Raw genomic sequence first — 17,148 nt, forward strand, 5'->3', positions numbered from 1 at the left:
GAGACTCTTTCACTTAAGTTGATATTAAGAACAGATTTGAGGGCCCTCTACCTGCTGTGAGGTTCTGGCGTAGTTGCCCCAAACTGCCAATGGTGAGAAAACGTGCCTGCAAATCCCTGGGACCGTTAGTCCCATGATGCTTCTGCCTCAATTCTGAATCGGCACGAACGCTCTGACCGAAAGTTATTAAAGCTATCTCTGTCATTAACCAAAATCGGTGCACAGGAGTAAAAGAGAAGCCGTGCTGCGTTGAGAACAGGAGTAGGGGTCATCATGGAATTTTCCTCTGAGCAGAAAACCAGGACAGATTGTTAAAACGGCTGATTCCCTGGGAAGGTTAGGGTTTCTGCCGCGGGGAAAAATGAGGAAAGCATTCTCTGTGTCGCGCATATGGGTCCATTTTGCACAGATCTGGAAGAGACGCTTTGCTGATTATTAAACTATTGAAAAATTCAGGTATGGCTTTTAAGGTGTATTCAGACTCGGACGCCACGGAGAGGTGAAGAAATCGTCACGGAAGTCTTTCAAACAACACGCAGGTTTCCACCATGACTGACTAAGCCTAAAGCCCAGATAGATTGACCCAAATTGTCAAATTTACACAAAAGACGGCACCAGAGAAAGCTGCTCGGTGAGAAGCTAGGAGAATCTGGACATGGATCACATTAGAGGTAATGGTGTGTGTGTGTGTGTGTGTGTGTGTGTGTGTGTGTGTGTGTGTGTGTGTGTGTGTGTTTAGAAGAAACGTATAGTGTCTATTTCACTACTACAGTATTCATCACCTTCCATAAGAATTAAAATTTAAGAAACAACTGAGATAGTTTCCTACACCACGATTAAAAATATTCTGTTGGTTAACTTCAGATTCAAGCAGCCTGAAACCATTTTGTAAAGACTATTTAAAATATAATCACAACTTTGCCTCTCATCAGGGCAGGGGGTCACCATATGTTAAATTCCATACTGAATCACTCACGCTGATGGGCTGTTTTCCCTTCCTCCGTAATCTAAATACAGCGGATTCTCTGAGTCTCCAGGCTCAAGGAAGGGAAAGAGTTTAGGAAAGAACGGCAAGTTAGGACTGCGGTAACGTTTTTGAAACCATCAGTGACTAAATAAATAGCCAATTTCCATTTATACGTGAGATGGCCACCTACTCCAAACAGCATAAATGCAGCAGCAGCTGTGCTGCTCTTAAAACAGCCTCTACCTAGGGATACTGGTTGACAATTTAAATCAAATGTATCCCCAATCCACTCTGAAATCTCTAAATTTAAGTTAGTTCAGAGAGCTAAATATTTTATACCTGGACTTAGGTATATGATGTCATTCTCCTTTCTCAGATATAATTTAGAAAATCCTAAGAAATTCACACAAAGACTTAACATTAAATATTTACTAATAAGTAGTGCACTTAAAATTTTGAGCATGCATATTTAATACATATTTTTAGTTTGTCTTAGATTTCACACTATAGTTTAGAGAGTTTCACTTCCAGCTTTCAGACGGACAAGGCCTTTTAGGAGGTTCTTGTTTTTTTTGGTATCTGTCTGTTTTTCACTTTTAACTATTCTTTAATGGAATCTCTTAGGAACCTTTCTGATCTAAATGCCCAATAATCACACACCATTGCCCGACTTATGCAGACAAGCCATTCAACACTGTTTCATTAAAATGCCATTTTCCTTAGCTTGAAGGGACAGAGTCCCAAATCCTGAACAGATAATTCATTAGACCATAACAAGGGAAAATAAGTATTTTTTCTCCAACTATTTCATTAACCAGAATTCTTTTCTGCTATAAAATTATAAATACCCAATGTATCTCCAACCATTAATCCATCAGTCTTGCTGATTTCTCTCCACCCAAATATTGTAATTTACCTAAACATTTCAAAATAGGAGGGCTTCTTTGGGGGATTTCAGGGATGTATATTTTGTGCAGAAGCAGTGTCCTTAAACTCTAATGGGGACTTTAAATGTCTGAAGATATTAAACAGTTGAAATTTTGACCATGCTGAATATATTGTAGGAGTAGTACGAGAACTCATATATTTTGTTTTGATATCATTTTTAAAACAGTGTGTTGACAAACGAACAGTAATGTAAACACATCCGGCTCACGATGGGTGCTCTCACCAGTAACAAAACCGAGCTGGTCCTCAAGCTGCCATTCCCCAGGATGTAACTCTTACGGCCTCTCAAGTTACATTCTCAGATTCTGCATGCATTGTAGAGAAACAGGGAAGAAAAGCACACTATTATTGTAGAACCCGCGTGGCCCTGAGTGAAATCACATGTGGGTGATAAGCAGGCTGGAGAAAGAAGGCAAGTCATGAAACTCACAGTTTTATGTGGAGGAGTGTGGAAGCTTTGTCACCGATTGTTGGTCTAACTTGTCAATTTTCCACACATGGAAGTTATTAGTGCAATCCTGTAGTCTTAAATAGAGCTAAGAACTTTTACCACGGACTCAAAGCCATTCCAAAATACTACAAAAAGTATTAAAGTTTCAGCAGGCAAATTTTAATCTCTTTGGGGGCGCATACCTATATATGTGATAGTGCGTCTCTATATGACATTTATATCCATGTAATCAGTGGCAACAGGGGCGTACTTTTATTTGTGCATTTTTACTCTGCATTGTAAAGAATTGTGGCACGTCAATACTTTTCTGTGAATCGGGCTTAAATTTGATCGTTCAAGGACACATCGCACTCAGGCATTCAGGCTGGATCCAGCAACAATCGTCAACGACCTTTACCATGCCTGCTCTCCGCGTTAGTGCAGATCATTAATCATATTTTATGACCAGGAATCCTTCTCGCAGAGGTTCTCGGCCGTCTTGCTCCCTCCCTGTCTCTCTACCCCCCACTCCCTTGCTTCGTGGAAACGCACGCACATGCACACACACGCACACACATCACACACCCTGCACTCACGTTGCACACATGCAGAATGGCCCACTGGCTGAGAGTCCAGCTTTGCAGGCACAACTCCCTTCCTGGGTGCTGGTCCGTAGTGGTTTCTGTTGTAAATGCCCTGAGCTGGAGCGGGCCCCCGAGCTGCTGCAGCAGCCGTGAACATTAGCGAACGTTAGGCTCCGAGAGAAATGCCACCGCGGAAGGTAAGGCCTGGATCGTAGCGCGGCCTCCACAGCAGAGCCACGGCCGTGTCTTGGATGGAATCCATCTCCACTGCAGATCGTCACGAGGTGAGCAGAACACGGCCAGGAGCCTGGTGGGAGAGGGCAGCATTACTCCGCGCAGGCCACCGCTCCCTGGGTCTACGTCACCCCCGGCTCGAGCGTGCGGGGGGGGGGGGGGCTCCCGCTCCCACAGCCTCCCCCCTTCACCTCTCCTCCTTCCCCTCCATCTGCCCCCTCCCGCCCCTTCTCCTCTGCAGTCACCCCCCCCCCCCGTGAAAGATTTCTGGAGTCAAATTGGGATTTCCATTCTCAGACTCGACTTAGTGCAACTAACTACGGCCCACGGAGAGTAGTAATTGGGGTGAGAAAGTGGAGTTTGAAAAACAAAAATTAAAGTGGAACTTTTCAAGGATAAAAATAAAAAACAACAGGGATTTTTAAATTGCCAGACAGCAGAATCTTGTTCTGAAGTCTTTCCAGTGGGACCCCATCTTGATTCCGGACTTCATCTGCAGATACCCTGTGTCTGAATACCCCCGGCACCTTTATCAGGAAGTTAGGTGAAACGCACACCCTAAGCGGCTTGTAAACCACGCGCGGCTGGGACCACCGGAAGGATACCCGCCTGTGAATCTGGATTCCAGGCTTAGGGCTCAGGTGCCCGAGCCGGCTGAACATGCATTCCCGGCACGCTTGCACGTATGGATGCGTGCCTGTGTGTATATCCGCGTGTGCGCGTAAACAGCTTCCCGTAACTGGATCTGCGGCAGCGCTAGTCCTTGGGAATAAGGGGCGACAACTAGCCTCTGGGATCGGGATTCAGTGCTATTAGGGGAAGAATTATCAGTGTCTGAGTCATCGCGAGCCTCCAGACTTTCCCCGCAGTGTGGCAGAACTTTGTGCTGATGAGACAATAGTGGAGCGTGTGCGTTTCCTACAGGGCAGACCATTCCGGGGCTGGGGGAAGCCTCGGGCCTGCGCCGGGCCGCTGGGGCCCGGTCCCCTCCCCGCGCCGCGCAACCCCCGGAGCCCGGTCGGCGCCGGGGTCCCCGCGGGGCGGGCGCGTCCGGGGCGCGCGCGGGCGGCGCGGGGAGGGGGCCGGGCGCGTGGTGGGTCCCGCGCGCCCTCGCGCGTCCCCCGCGCCCGGGCGCAGCTGGCGCGGTCGGTCTAGTGCAGCGCTCGGCTCCGCGCCTCGGGCGCTCGGCTTCACCTTCAGAGGCGCGGGGCGTGCGCGTCCTCCTCCCCGGGCCGCCCGCCTCCCCGCCAAGGTAGGGGCCGGGGTGTAGGCGCGGCGGGGCCCGCGGGAGGGCGGGGGTCGCTGGGACCAGGCCTCGACGTGTGGGGGACCCGGCGTGCGCCGCGGGGGTCGGGGCTCCGGGAAAGGACTCCGGGGCGCGGGGAGGGCGGTTCGCTTTCCCGGTGGCTAGTTGCTCCGCTCCGCAATTCCGGGAGAGGGAAGATGCAACTTCGGGCGGCCCAGCGAGCGCCCGGGAGGTGGCTTTTACCGCAGTGGAGGGGCGGGGTGGGAGCGCGGAGGAGGCTCCGGCTTTGTACACTTCGTCAAAGGCGACGCGGGAGGAGGGGAGCTCGGATGCGCTCTCCATCCATTAGGAGACAAAGAGCAAATTGCCTTACTTTAAAGTAAAACGCTCCGGCTAATGAAGGTGGGTGCTGGGGCCTCGGGGCCCGAGGAGCCGCTTCAGTTATTAAGGGTTTGGTGGATGGGGTCGATGCCAGTGGGCACCGAGCGCTGCTGCCTCGGGGACGTGCTTGCGGGGAGGGGCGTTGTTTCCCCCCTCCCCTGGCTGCGTGCCCATCAGCTGGGAGCGCATAAGTGACCCTAACATTAAAGAAGGGAGAGCCCGGAAGGGAAGTTAGGGCCGGAGTGGGGTTGGGGACGAGGGTTCTCGCAGTGACTGAGGCGGGGTGGGGAGACGGGGTCTGCGTGGCAGGGGCTCCTCGGAGATGCACCCAGCCTGGCGTGGCTGGGGGCGGAGGAGGTATTGATCGCGCTGTATACCCGCGTATATACTAGAAAAGAATACTTGGGGTGTGTGTTTGGGGGTGGTGGTGGTGGTGGAAAAGCGCCTCGTCTGCCATTTCCAGGGGGAGCTAACCTACTGGAGTGTTAAGATCAGTATTTAGACTGAACCGCCTCGTCGAGTTTTAAAGAAACTTTGTATGAATAAGTTTGTTAAAAGACAGCCGAGTTGGGTATTTAAAACAGTGGTTCATGAAGGAAGGTTGGTGTGCGGTGACAGTCAGCCGTGGTGGGCTGGGGAGCCGGTGGAGCTTTTCTATTAGGGACCCGAGAGACCGAGCCTTGGATCCGAAAAATGTGGGTCTGTAAGTCAGCCTCGCTTATTATCAGCGTTAATAAGCTCCCCGCAGCAGACCGGGATGTGACCAGGGGCTTCTGGGGTTGTGTGTCTGTGTTTTACGCATTCCGCTGGGCTTACTGATAAAGCATTACTTGGTCTCCGGGTGTGCAAAGATCAACTTGCTCAGCCCTCTTTTAAAATATATTCATTCTGTGCCTTATTTAATCCAGATGCACAGAAAGCCATTTGCTGCTTCATTGTTGGTTTACATTTTTTGAAAAGGCGACTGGTGTAACCTGTGGAATTTGAAATGCAAATAAAAGCCTGTGGGAGTCGAGGCAGAACAAATCAGCGTTTATAAAGTGGAAAAGATTTCATGTCTTTGAGATCATTGCGGAGGAAAAAAACTGGAGAGGGGGAGTGATTTTTCAGGGAGTGAATTGTGACGTCAGGTCTTTTTGGAAAAGATGTTATTTTTAAGGTCTGAAACCCGGGTATGTAAAGTGCTTACAGGAAAAACAGATTACAAGATTAACATCTGTTAACATGATCGTTTATCTCCAGCCAAAAATAGGTCAGTTCTTTCTTAAGGAAACACGATTGCTGGCGCATGCTTAAATAATAAAATTAAAATAATGAGTTCATAAATTAGGACCAGCGTTTGTTCTAATCTGACCTGTGAAGAACATTTTTTAATTTCGAGATCAATGAAAGGTCAGAGTCCCTTTTGGGTGTTGAGAACAGCTTCACCCTGCGTCCATCCCCTCCCGGATGACCCCCTCCTTTTCACCGCGCTCTCCCTGTCCTCCCCCACCCCGATTGCTAATTTCCCCTTTCATCCATTGAGGAAGTACAAAATATATTTAAACGGATATTGTCTGACGCCCCCCCTCGTTAACGAAGGAAAACTCTCTCTCGGCGCAGATGGCTAACTTTCAGACCTCTGCTGTTGTTTTACCAATAAATGAAACGGTAGGGAAGGGGAAAAAAAGGAAACAGCCTTGCGAAGTCTCCCTGCCCCCTCGGTGTGAGTGACGGCTCTCCCGGCCAATCCGCAGCGGCTTTCTCCATCCCGGAGGTAATTTGGGGTGTGAGTGTGTACGCGCGCGCGCGTGCATGCGCCCATGTGTCTGCACACTGTTAAATCCGACCAGCCCCACGCGTCCTCAGGCTCCTGATTTGCACAGTTGAGAGCTGTAGACGTGGACACGCTTTTTTCTGAGTCTTTGAAGCTAGGTGGGCACGCGGCAGTCCAAATGGAGACCCTCCATCCTCCGAGTGTCCCCCCGTAAAGAATGGGCGTAAGAAGTGCTTTCGGATTCCAGTCGAAACCTGCAGACGGGGAAGAAAAGGAGTGATGCGATTGTGCTTCTCAGAGACTGGGGAATCGAAATGTGTGGTTCCTTCCGTCACGTTCCCACGCGGCAGGCGCGCCCTGCGCTCTTGGGGTCGGAGGGAGGGAGCCCACTCGCCGGGCGCTAAGCGTAGCCAGGTCGAGGATTGTTGAAACTGGTGTTCACTGTAAAAGTGAAGGGCAGCGTGGACCTTCCAACTTCACATTTTATTTTCTCACTGGCAGTTGATCCTTAGTCCATGGCAAAGGCTAGAATGTGACCTGCTTATGGTCAGAGTTCTGCTGCCCACCCGACTTATGAATGCGAAGGGCTGGCCGTGGCTCCCGCGCACAATGGGCACATTCACGGGCGGAGCGCGTCACGGGCCGCCACACGTTTCCTACGGGTTTAACCCGGCACCAACTTCCCTAGGAATACTGGTAGTGTTGTGTGTGGACACATGCTACTAGCCATGTAGCATCTCTGTTCCGTATTGGAGTGGCTGTGCTGCTTCGCTCTGGGATGGATGGTAATGCTGCAGGGAACGGGTTAAGGACCCACATGTGTCCCCTGCTTCCCCGAGACCCCTGGGAGGCACCCTGCTACCCGACCTGGTCCACGCACGGTGTGTCCGGCTGCAGAGCCGCGCGGACGTCTGCCGGAGGGTCCACGGGCGACCCCGGGCGACCTTCGTCCTCTCCCATCAAGATCCTAACTCGGTTACAAGGTGGTGTCCAGAGTCCCGCGCCTCCCGCCCGGGCCATTTCCGCCCCCTAAATCCGAGTACGACTCGATTCTCTTCCCCCCGCCCCCCAATCTCTGTGAGCTCGCGGATTGAGGAATGGGCAGAAGGGGGAGGCGTCGCTAGATTAAATCATTCCTATTTCTGTTTCTCCCGCTGGTGCGGCGCTGGGCCTGGGGCGTCTGGGGAGGCGGGGGCCCGGCGGGGGCGGGGGCATTTACCTGCCCGCCCCGGGGGCGGCGGCCTCTCGCGGCCCGGCTAACTGGGGGAGGGCCGTGGGCGGGGCGGGCGGGGCGGGGAGGTGGGGGAGGGCCCGGCCCGCCCCCTCCCCCCGGCGCCCGCCCCCCGCCCCCGTCATGTGGAGCGGACGTCACACGCCTGCACTGTAACCCAAGAAGTGAAAGAGACGGGGACCCACGGCCCAACTTCGCACCGTAACAAAGGCGGGGGTCCGTGCGGGCCGGAGAGGGTCTAACTGGGGAGGGATCGGGCCGGCGGGAGGGGGCGGGGATGAGGTTGGGGGTGGGGAGTGCAGGGCCCGGGGCTGCTCTGGGGCGGGAGACTGGGGGGCCCGGCCGGGGGGTGAGGGCCTGGTCTGGGGCGGGGTCGGCGCGGGGCGGGGGAGTGCGGGCCGGGCCGGGCCGGGCCGGGCCGGGGGGCGGGCTGCGCTGGGCCCCGGCTGGGGCGGGGGTGTGCGCGGCGGCGCGGACCGCGCTCCGGGGGCCGAGGCGCGGCGGAGGCCAGGTAATTGGTTTCTATTTTAAACTTCACTTTGTCCTGGCGGAGGTGGGGCGGTGGGAGAGGCGTGGCCCCCGGGCGATTACATAAGTGTTCATACCTGACCTGGTGCCGGGCCGCGGGCAGCGCGCGGATTTGTGCGCGAGGGGCTGGTGGGCACCGGGCCCGGGCGTCCCCGTGTGGGGCGTCCGCGCGTGGAGTTGCTGCGTCCTGCGCGTGGGACCTGGTGCGTGTCGGCCGTGGGGACCCCGCGTGCCCTCTGGGCTGCGGCTGGAAGCCCCGGGGTGTCCGTGGTTGGGGGCCAGGCCTGCCGGCGGGGTCCACCGCGTAACAAAGGGCAGGGCTGCGGGACCCTGGGCCGCGCACCGCGCCGACCTAACGGCAGGTCACAAAAGTCTTCATTAAACGTGCAACAGACCTGCATTTCCCCCATGAACCTGCCCGTAGGTCTCCAGTCTTGATTAAAGATGACTTAAACATTGAGGTGCTCCCACCCCGTGGCGGTGTGATAAATACCATTAAAGGTCTGACCGGAGGAGAAGCAAGGGTGGTTATTCCCCCAACAGGATCTTCGCCAGATTATTTTTCATGCCTTCCTGTTAGTATGATCGGAGTATTTTGGTTTAGGAATGTAAGTGCTACTTTAAGGAACTAGGCATGCATGCTATTTGGTAAGATCTTTCTACTGCCGCGCAAAAAAAAAGAGCTCGTTTTATCATTTGTTTGTTCCTCCTTCATTTTCTCTTGCATTCTTTGATTGTGGCGTCAAAATAGCTGTGTTATTTATATTGACACAGACTGGCCGGAATTAACTATCCCACATACCACTGCCGCGCAGTTTCCCCGCCTGTGTGCGAAATTGGAGGGTGCGGAGCTGGCCGGCCGTGCCTGGGTCTGGGAGTTCGGGTCCTGGAGAAGGACAGACAGTTTCGCGAGAGCAATTCCCATGCCGTCTTGAATGGACCCTGGGAGACCCTGAGCTCTGAGCGAGACTCCAGTATTTTGGTAATGGAATTAGAATTTTGATGTGTTAAGATACAAATATATTATGTCTGGTATTTTTCTTAGTTCATTAGCAAGGCTTTATTCTGTTAAATTTGCTAATTTGAATAAAATGAAACGTTTAGAGCACATTAACATTCTAAAAAAATAACAAGCCCCAGGGATGCGCCAGAAAGCTCACTGAGAAGAATGCGAACGTCTGTAAAATGAAACAGAACAGCCAAGGAGCATAGTTGGTAGGCGCAGGATTCAGCAGTGGAAAAAGAGAGAGGAGTTTTGCTTCGTTTCATTTCCGAAAGCTTTTGTTGTCAGCGTAATCTCTCCAAATGGCTTAGTATACTGAAACTTGCTCCATCAAGGACTTTTAACTTTTGGACGTGTAACTGATACTAGTCAGTGATGATTTGAGAATAGTTTTCATCACTGGTCTTAATCCCATTGTTATTTGTAGAGGACCTTTAAAGTTGACTGACTCATTTAGAGACTAAAGTTTCCTTGGGGCTCCGAAGTCCCCACATTTCTAACTTGATGAGACATCTCAGAGACCAACGCAGAGTGTATGGAATGGGAGATGTCTGTGAAAACAGGTCGATGCTGAAATCACCTTGTCTCCACTTCTGTGAATTAAACTTTAACTTCATTTACCTTACTTGCTCCTACGTGGAGATATTTGAGTCTTACAGGTGGAGCGTTCAATGGGGAGATTAAGTTTAGCAACAATTATGTGAAAAAGAAAAGGAGACTTCTTTAAAGAAGAACTCGAAGTGGGGTCAACTCGAACAGATGGTTTTCAGCGTTACTAAACAGGGAAAAATGATAATGTGACCTAGGAATTTAAGTAGAGTTTAGTCATGGATAGTTCTTGAAAAACCAGTGCTCAGTTTATGGGGTTGCTGTGGAGTTTTATTTATTCCTTTTCCAGGATACGTATTGGTCTTATTCATAATTTACCAGAAGGACTCTTATAAAGAATTTTGTGGGAGTGGCTCTAAGTCTGGCTGGAGATTGTGTTTAGAGTTTCAGCTGCATTATACCTTAATGGCATAGAAATAGGAAACTGAAATAGAAGCTGACTCTGTTCAGCGGGAAGGAGCTTGTCCAGACGTGTGTACTTTCCTTTCATAATATATTTGTTTGCAGTGTGCAAGAGACTGCACTCTTTTGGTTTTTATTCCATGTTCGACATTGCTTTCAGTTATATCATTAAAAGTGGTATTTTGCTTATAATGTAACTGAATAAAGCAACTCTGTTGTGCAGGAAACAAATAACTTTTTCATTGGCGTTTGATGGCCAAATTTAGCTGGAGACAGCTAACCTTTCTCGGTGATAGGCATAGAGCTAATGGTAGAAAGCAGAAGAAAGTGCAATGTATTTGATCAGATATCTGCAGCTATAAATATTTGAACGTAACATTCCTTCTTCAAAAGCAGACATCTTTACATGCTGTAAATGTTTATACCTTTTAGCACTTGGATGGACTTATTCTGACACAGTCAATTCTTTCAAAAAATGCATCTCTTTGCTGCCCTAACCCCTCCCCCTCAAAAGCTCTAGAGGCTGTGGGGAAAGTTCCATTAACTCTCTTCTTACTGAACGCCGTCCAGAGGATACTAGTGGGCCTGTGTGCTGCATTGCCCTGGCCCCGCTGCCTGTGTCCCCCTCGCTGTACTTACACCGGCAGAACTGGCACCCAGCACGTGGACCTGCCTTGGCTTGCTTAGCGCTGGGCACCTTTGATATTTTTTCTTCCGGAATTATTAACGTCTAAACAGGAAGAATTCATTGCATCACTGTCTTTAGCTCCCAGACCCTTATGCTCTTGGTAGGAAGCCTCATCTCATTTGGATTTGCATTTTTCAATGAATAGCGCCGTGTCAGGAGGTGGATTTGTTCTGAAGTCTGATCAGGTGGTGTTTGGAATACATCTCCATGTGTGGTGGTGTAGAGGCAGGCTAGCGGGATGGAGCTCTGAGAAGGCAGATGTGAATGTGGAGTGTGGGTGTGCATCCCTGGGCTGCCATTCTGTCTGCTCTGGAGTTTGGGTACCAGCAATTTTTCGACTCTTGTTCTGCGCTGGGCTTGGTGCTAACTGGCGGCATGAGTCCCACAGGTGACGGTGGCTCTCTTCTCCTTCCTGTCTTCTCCTTGGGGATGTCAACCTTTTCCGTCTGATGACCAGCAGTATGTTGGCAGCAGCCTGTTAGGGTTTGAATGTGCCTTGGGACCACAAGAGTGACAGCATTTTTTAGATTCATGCCTTCGCTGCCATCCTCTCTGGACCCAGGAACAAGTGAATTGTGTGTGTGGGGGGGCGGTAGGGAGGTGGGACATTTCTCTTTGATGGAGGGGTGACCTCTGCCCTGAGGGAGCTGAGATCCCGCCCTACCTCTCTCACCAGAGGGGGGAGTGACTTATGGGAGGGCATATCCTCTTCATCCTCTGACTCTAGCTATGAATACCTTACAGTTTTCAGAAATGTCGACAAATTGTCACGAGCCCATTTTAAGAAAGGGGTCACATCAAATGTTTATTTAAGAAGAATTTCTTAATACAACAAACCTTATGGGAAAAATAAAGAAAAACTTTCACTATAAGTTTAAAATGTCTCATCCAGTTCTTTTAAAAGCATCTTTATTTTAAAATTAATTTTCTTCAAGAGAGGACTGTTTGAGGGTCATGACTTAAATAGTCGTAGGGAGGATACATATATAGGCACTGTAAATGCATTGCTTGTATTTGAAATTTACACTATCTGCTAAGGTACATCAAGTATATTTCAGACGGACTGGTAACAATTAGCAGTTGCAACTGTCTGTTTTGTGTATTCTTTATCCCTTGCGTCTGGCTACACGTGATTTGAACAGCTGAAGCTTTTCTTTCCAAAGCTAGTGCTGGTTGGAATATTTATGTCCGGAATGAAATGTTTTCCAGTAGCATACCTCGGAATCGTAACGAAGTATAATTCTGTGGCTTTCAATATCCCTTAAAAGTAGTTTCCCGAAAAAGAGTTGGCATGTAGTCTTCAGTGCCAATGGTACTGAAAGTTACAAAGTGGAAATCATTAGAAACACAACTATTTTTAGAACCCAAACATGTAAATATGTGTAAAATGATGAGTAAAACACCACACCGGTGAGTCGAAAAGATAAACTTAAAAAGCAGCTCCCTTGGGTTTAGATATGTTTTGCAAATATATTTCAAATATACGTTTTACAAACATATTTTACAAGTATATTTCAACTGTGTGTTCATTCGGTAGATTTTCTTTCTTTTTCTCTCTGTTCTTTTGTTGCTGTTGATGATGCTTTGCTGTCAGGAATGTAATCAAGTCATCGCATTCCAAAAACTGACTTTAAGAGACATGTATTTTATGTGATCGTGAGGTTCAGACACCTCCTCAATGGAGTGTTGAAAGTCGGTTGAGATATTAATGTATTTTATTTTCAAGACTAAAGTAAGCTGGTGCTTTATTCCTTCAAAAGCAGGTAGGCTTGTCTCTCACCGTTTCTGGCACCCGGAGGACCGCTGTCGTCCGCTCAGCCCCCGGACGCAGCTGTCTTGTTACTTCTTGCTTATTTAGGGTATGGGGAGCCAGGCTAACTTGTGGCGTTAGCTTTCAGGATGTAGTTGAAGGGAGACTCTGAAAAACTGAGGTTCTCCGGTAAAACTCTAGTTTTTTTCTTAGGCTCTAAGAATCAAAGAAAAAGCTTTTTTCGGCATTATTTGGTCTCACTTGAAAAACCCTCCCCTCTTCACCTCCTCCCATGTGAAAAGAAAGGATATTTGTTTAGGATTTTTTGTCCTTTGTCTCAGAAAAGGGCAGCATGCGCCTGTGTTTGCCATATGGCACTGTTTAACCTATGTTGCTCGGGCTGACTTGGGCTGCATGAGGTACTGATTCATTTCAGCATTCCAGAATGTTCTTCGAAAGTGAGGGCAGTGAAGGATGCAACCAGAGATGTGCCGAGAGGCTGTTCCTGTCTCTAGCAGCTTCTCATTCTGTTGATATTTGAGGGCTGTGAGCAAGTGTCACTTTTTTTTCCTGAAATAATTTTTGTGGAAAAGAGTTTGACATTAAATGCGGGCTGACCGTGTTGGTTCAGGAAGACACACAGCCCAAAGTGAGCAGTTAAAACTTCTGCTGGTTGTAAATAGGCAGGAAGTTGGGCTAGTGAGACAGGACTTTCACTGTTTCGTTCCTGATTATTCTGGTGACTTTAACCTAGAGCTAAAAAAAAAGTGTTGTTTTCTTTTTTCCCCTTAAAGAATTAGCTATTCTTTTTTAAATGGATGGATGAACCAATGGACAGATGGGTGATCCTGTTCTATAATTTAAACTTTTGTGGTGCTGTTCTGGGATTATCTAGATGTTTTCACCTTGTTTAGTTTACACGTGTTATTTTGAATTTTCAGATAGATGTGGATTTAATCACAAGGGTGGCTCCTCTGCTAGATGCCACGTCTCAGGAAGCTGTGGACGTGGAGAATCAAGATTTCTGCCTCCATTTTTAAGGTCCCGTATGGCTGTTGCCCACCAAAGCTCACGTGTGTCCAGATAGTCTCCTGCTGAATCTGTCTCATTAGTTTTAACCATACTGTGTTTCCTGTTTTAAGGAGAGGAGTAAACACGTTTATACTCATTCATGTGTGTTGCCTGTAAAGCGTATGCGGGCATATGTGGATGGGAAGGTACCTCTCAGAGAATCTGAGTGGTGTGAATGAAGGCTGCTTTGGGTGACGTCATGTATATTAACACCGTCAGTGACCCGGGGCGATTTTTGTGCCAGTTGGAGAAAATCATTCACATTGATAACCATAGTCCCACCAGATGGAGATTCATCATACCGGAGCTTTTTGTGTCTTTAGCATGACCGTTAGCAAAATGGTGATAATTTGTTCCTTTGAGTAACACCACGCGTAATTTAAATTAGTGTTACTGTGATGACCCAGCCACGTGCTCAGATGGCTTCCTTAGTTCAGACGTGGCTTTTTATGTTTTAAAACGAGAGGCAAGGACGATGATCTCATTTCTAAAACCAACTTGAAAAACACAACTATGAGTAAATAACTGAATTCCTGATGTAAAAGTACTTGCCATGGCAACGTAAACTTGGGACAGTTCTGCAGAGTCATGGGATTAGTGGTTTAGTGGTAGGATTAAAATTGGCCTCAGTAAATTACCCTGGTGACAGAAAAGCAGAATCTGTTCAGGGTTTTACAGGAAGATTGGCTTATCAGTTATTTTCTAGGTTGATGAAAGATTATGGGCTGCTTAAAATTTGAACTTTACAAAGGAAGGTTAATTTTCCTAATAGCTACACATTTTCAAGTATCTGTAGGGATTGGTTAAAAAAAGAGGTTACAGCAGTTAGAATTTGGGATTTTTTTGTGCGTGTGGGAGTCCATTGACCATCCGTGTTCATTTAGCTACAGACGTTCAGAGGGCAGTTGAGAGTATGCATTTCAGCCAGCGGTTAAATTAGGTCTTTCCAGTGTCCATGGAAATAGTAGACTATTCTGGAAAGTGCATTAGATCTTTGGGGCCACAAAGGCACCATTTAGACGCTTACTGAGCTGTACCTTCATGGCCCGAGCAGGTTACGGGGGTGCATCGCTCCAGAGTAGGGTTTTCATGTCTGTCGGGAGTTTTCAATTGATACTACAGGATGACCATGACGGGAAAAATTTACTTTGCTGGTTATTTACCTTTCTTTGTACATTTATGTTATTTCCATTTGGACTTGTTTAAAAAGGCTCATACTGAGAGTTATATGTGTGTTATTTGCAGCTGACTTAGAGATGATTTGGGGGTGAATCTGGGCATTTTACAGGTACTGAACGGCAGAAGGACTTAGTGATTCGCTGAGGCCACAGTGATGGAGCTGAGCTCAAACCCAGGTTTCCTGAGTCACAGTCTGGTCTCTTCCTGGTACCCCGTGCTGAGCGCACAGAAGAAAGTGCGGTCGCAGTCTGAGGTCAAGAGGAGCTTGTTGAGAAGGTGCAGGGCTGATGGAGCTCTGCGAATGTAGACCCAGCAAAGTGGTGGGTTATTTAGGACAGGAGGGAGAGGGCTCCACTTCAGTTTCACTTTCTGATGCTTAAATCTGTCTCCAGAGAGAAGAAAAAATGTTGACTAAATGTTTGCAGCTCTCCATGGGGATATCGTGTTAGTGGGAGAACTGGATAAACCGTCCTACTTCAAGGCCACCCAGCATCACCGAACTCAGACCGGGAGGAAACGGGGAAGCCCTGTCGTCACCCAAGACCTGGCAGCTGTGGGCACCCGTTCCCAGCTCAGCATGGGGCCCAGGTACAGATTTTCTTGGGAAACCCAATGGTAACACCCTACTCTCATCACTTTTTATAAGAGAGTAAATATAGAAAGCAAATCACCAGCAGGGGATAGAAAGTCCTAGAAGAAAAGAGCCAGCAAAACAGGCAGGGAAAGGGGTCCTCGAGGACCAGCGGTGGCTGAGATAGACCCACAGTCTCTGGTGGGCCTCCTGTCTGAGGCCGCGGCAGAGGTGAAGCGCACGCTGGTGCAGAGCAGGGCACGTGCAGGGCCAGGCTCTCATCGCGATGGAGTGGGTGACTGCCAGGTGGGCTGGGGATAGCCACAGGGGAGACCAGAGCAGGTGGGCACCTTCCCTTGTGCACATCTTTGGTGCAGGTGGACAAGATGGCAAGGAAGAGGAAGACAGGTGGGGGAGAGAGGCAAGCCGACCTCGGTGAGACCACACTTCCCTTTTCCCTGTTGGCGATGGCAGCTCAGACAGGTGGCCACGGCACCCATGGGACGGGCTGGCGGGGTCTTGCTCTGCTCCTGGATGCTGTATAGGGGATCTGTGCCCTCTGCCTGCTCCGGCAAATTTGGGAGCTGGGCCAGGGTGCAGTGAATTTGTCTTCGTCGTGCAAGAGCCGCTTAGAAAACCTGTCTCCTTTGCGTTCTCCACGTGGGCAAACATAGCCAACATTCTAGGTTTTCTCTTAAGGGGAAAAGTCAGTAAACTGAGACCCAGATTTTGCATTCTGTTTTCCATTCTCTGAAGAAGTTAGTGCTGAGTACTTCTTCATTATCTTCCTGACACTACGCCCTAGGTAGTTTGCTACCTTTCTAGACATTTCTCAAAATACGTAACGGCCCATGTAAGCTCGGATTGTAGAGGTTTATTTAATCGGTGTATGGACATCACCCTGTATTTCCTTCTGTGAGGATTTTGGCAGAGGCTTGTGGGAGAATCTGGTGATTGAAATCCTGTTATTCGTCTGTTGGTAGGAAGAGTTTGCTTGTTTATCCCCATTCCATAAAGGGTGTGAGGTACACACTTGAGGTCTACATTAAATATAGAGTAAAACTTAAATAAAAGTCAAGAACAAGGAAATGGGATAATAGGTCCTGAGAAGGGGAAAATAGGGTTCCATATCCAGATCGTTGTGTTCCCTCCGGTGGGTATACTTGGACCAAAATTTATAATCTGAGCTTTCTGGTCACTAAAACAAGAGTGAAACAGGGCCATTTATATGTCGAATTGACAATACAGGCAAAACTTACCGGTTCTGTGAAAAAGAAGCCTTTTCTAGCCTGTAACCCTAAAGGAGACTGCTCACGTTGATTTGTGTGTTGACCTCGTTCACAGGCCACGTGTTTTCATGTAGACGGTCTTCAGTGATGCTCTTAGGGTGGGTCTGCGGTGGCTTTCCAAAGGTGGTTCCTTGGAGCTACCCTGGCACAAGGAGCCGAGGGCGTCAGAACACAGGACCCTGCACTGAGAGCTATTTTTTGAGTCACCATGACAATCTGATCCCAGGTATTGAGCATTAACAGGTTCTCGCTGTATTAGAAATTGAAGTTTTACTACCAAG

This window comes from Leucopleurus acutus, assembly GCF_964270905.1.
Source record: "Leucopleurus acutus genome assembly, chromosome: 13".
Classification (NCBI taxonomy): Eukaryota; Metazoa; Chordata; class Mammalia; order Artiodactyla; family Delphinidae; genus Leucopleurus; species Leucopleurus acutus.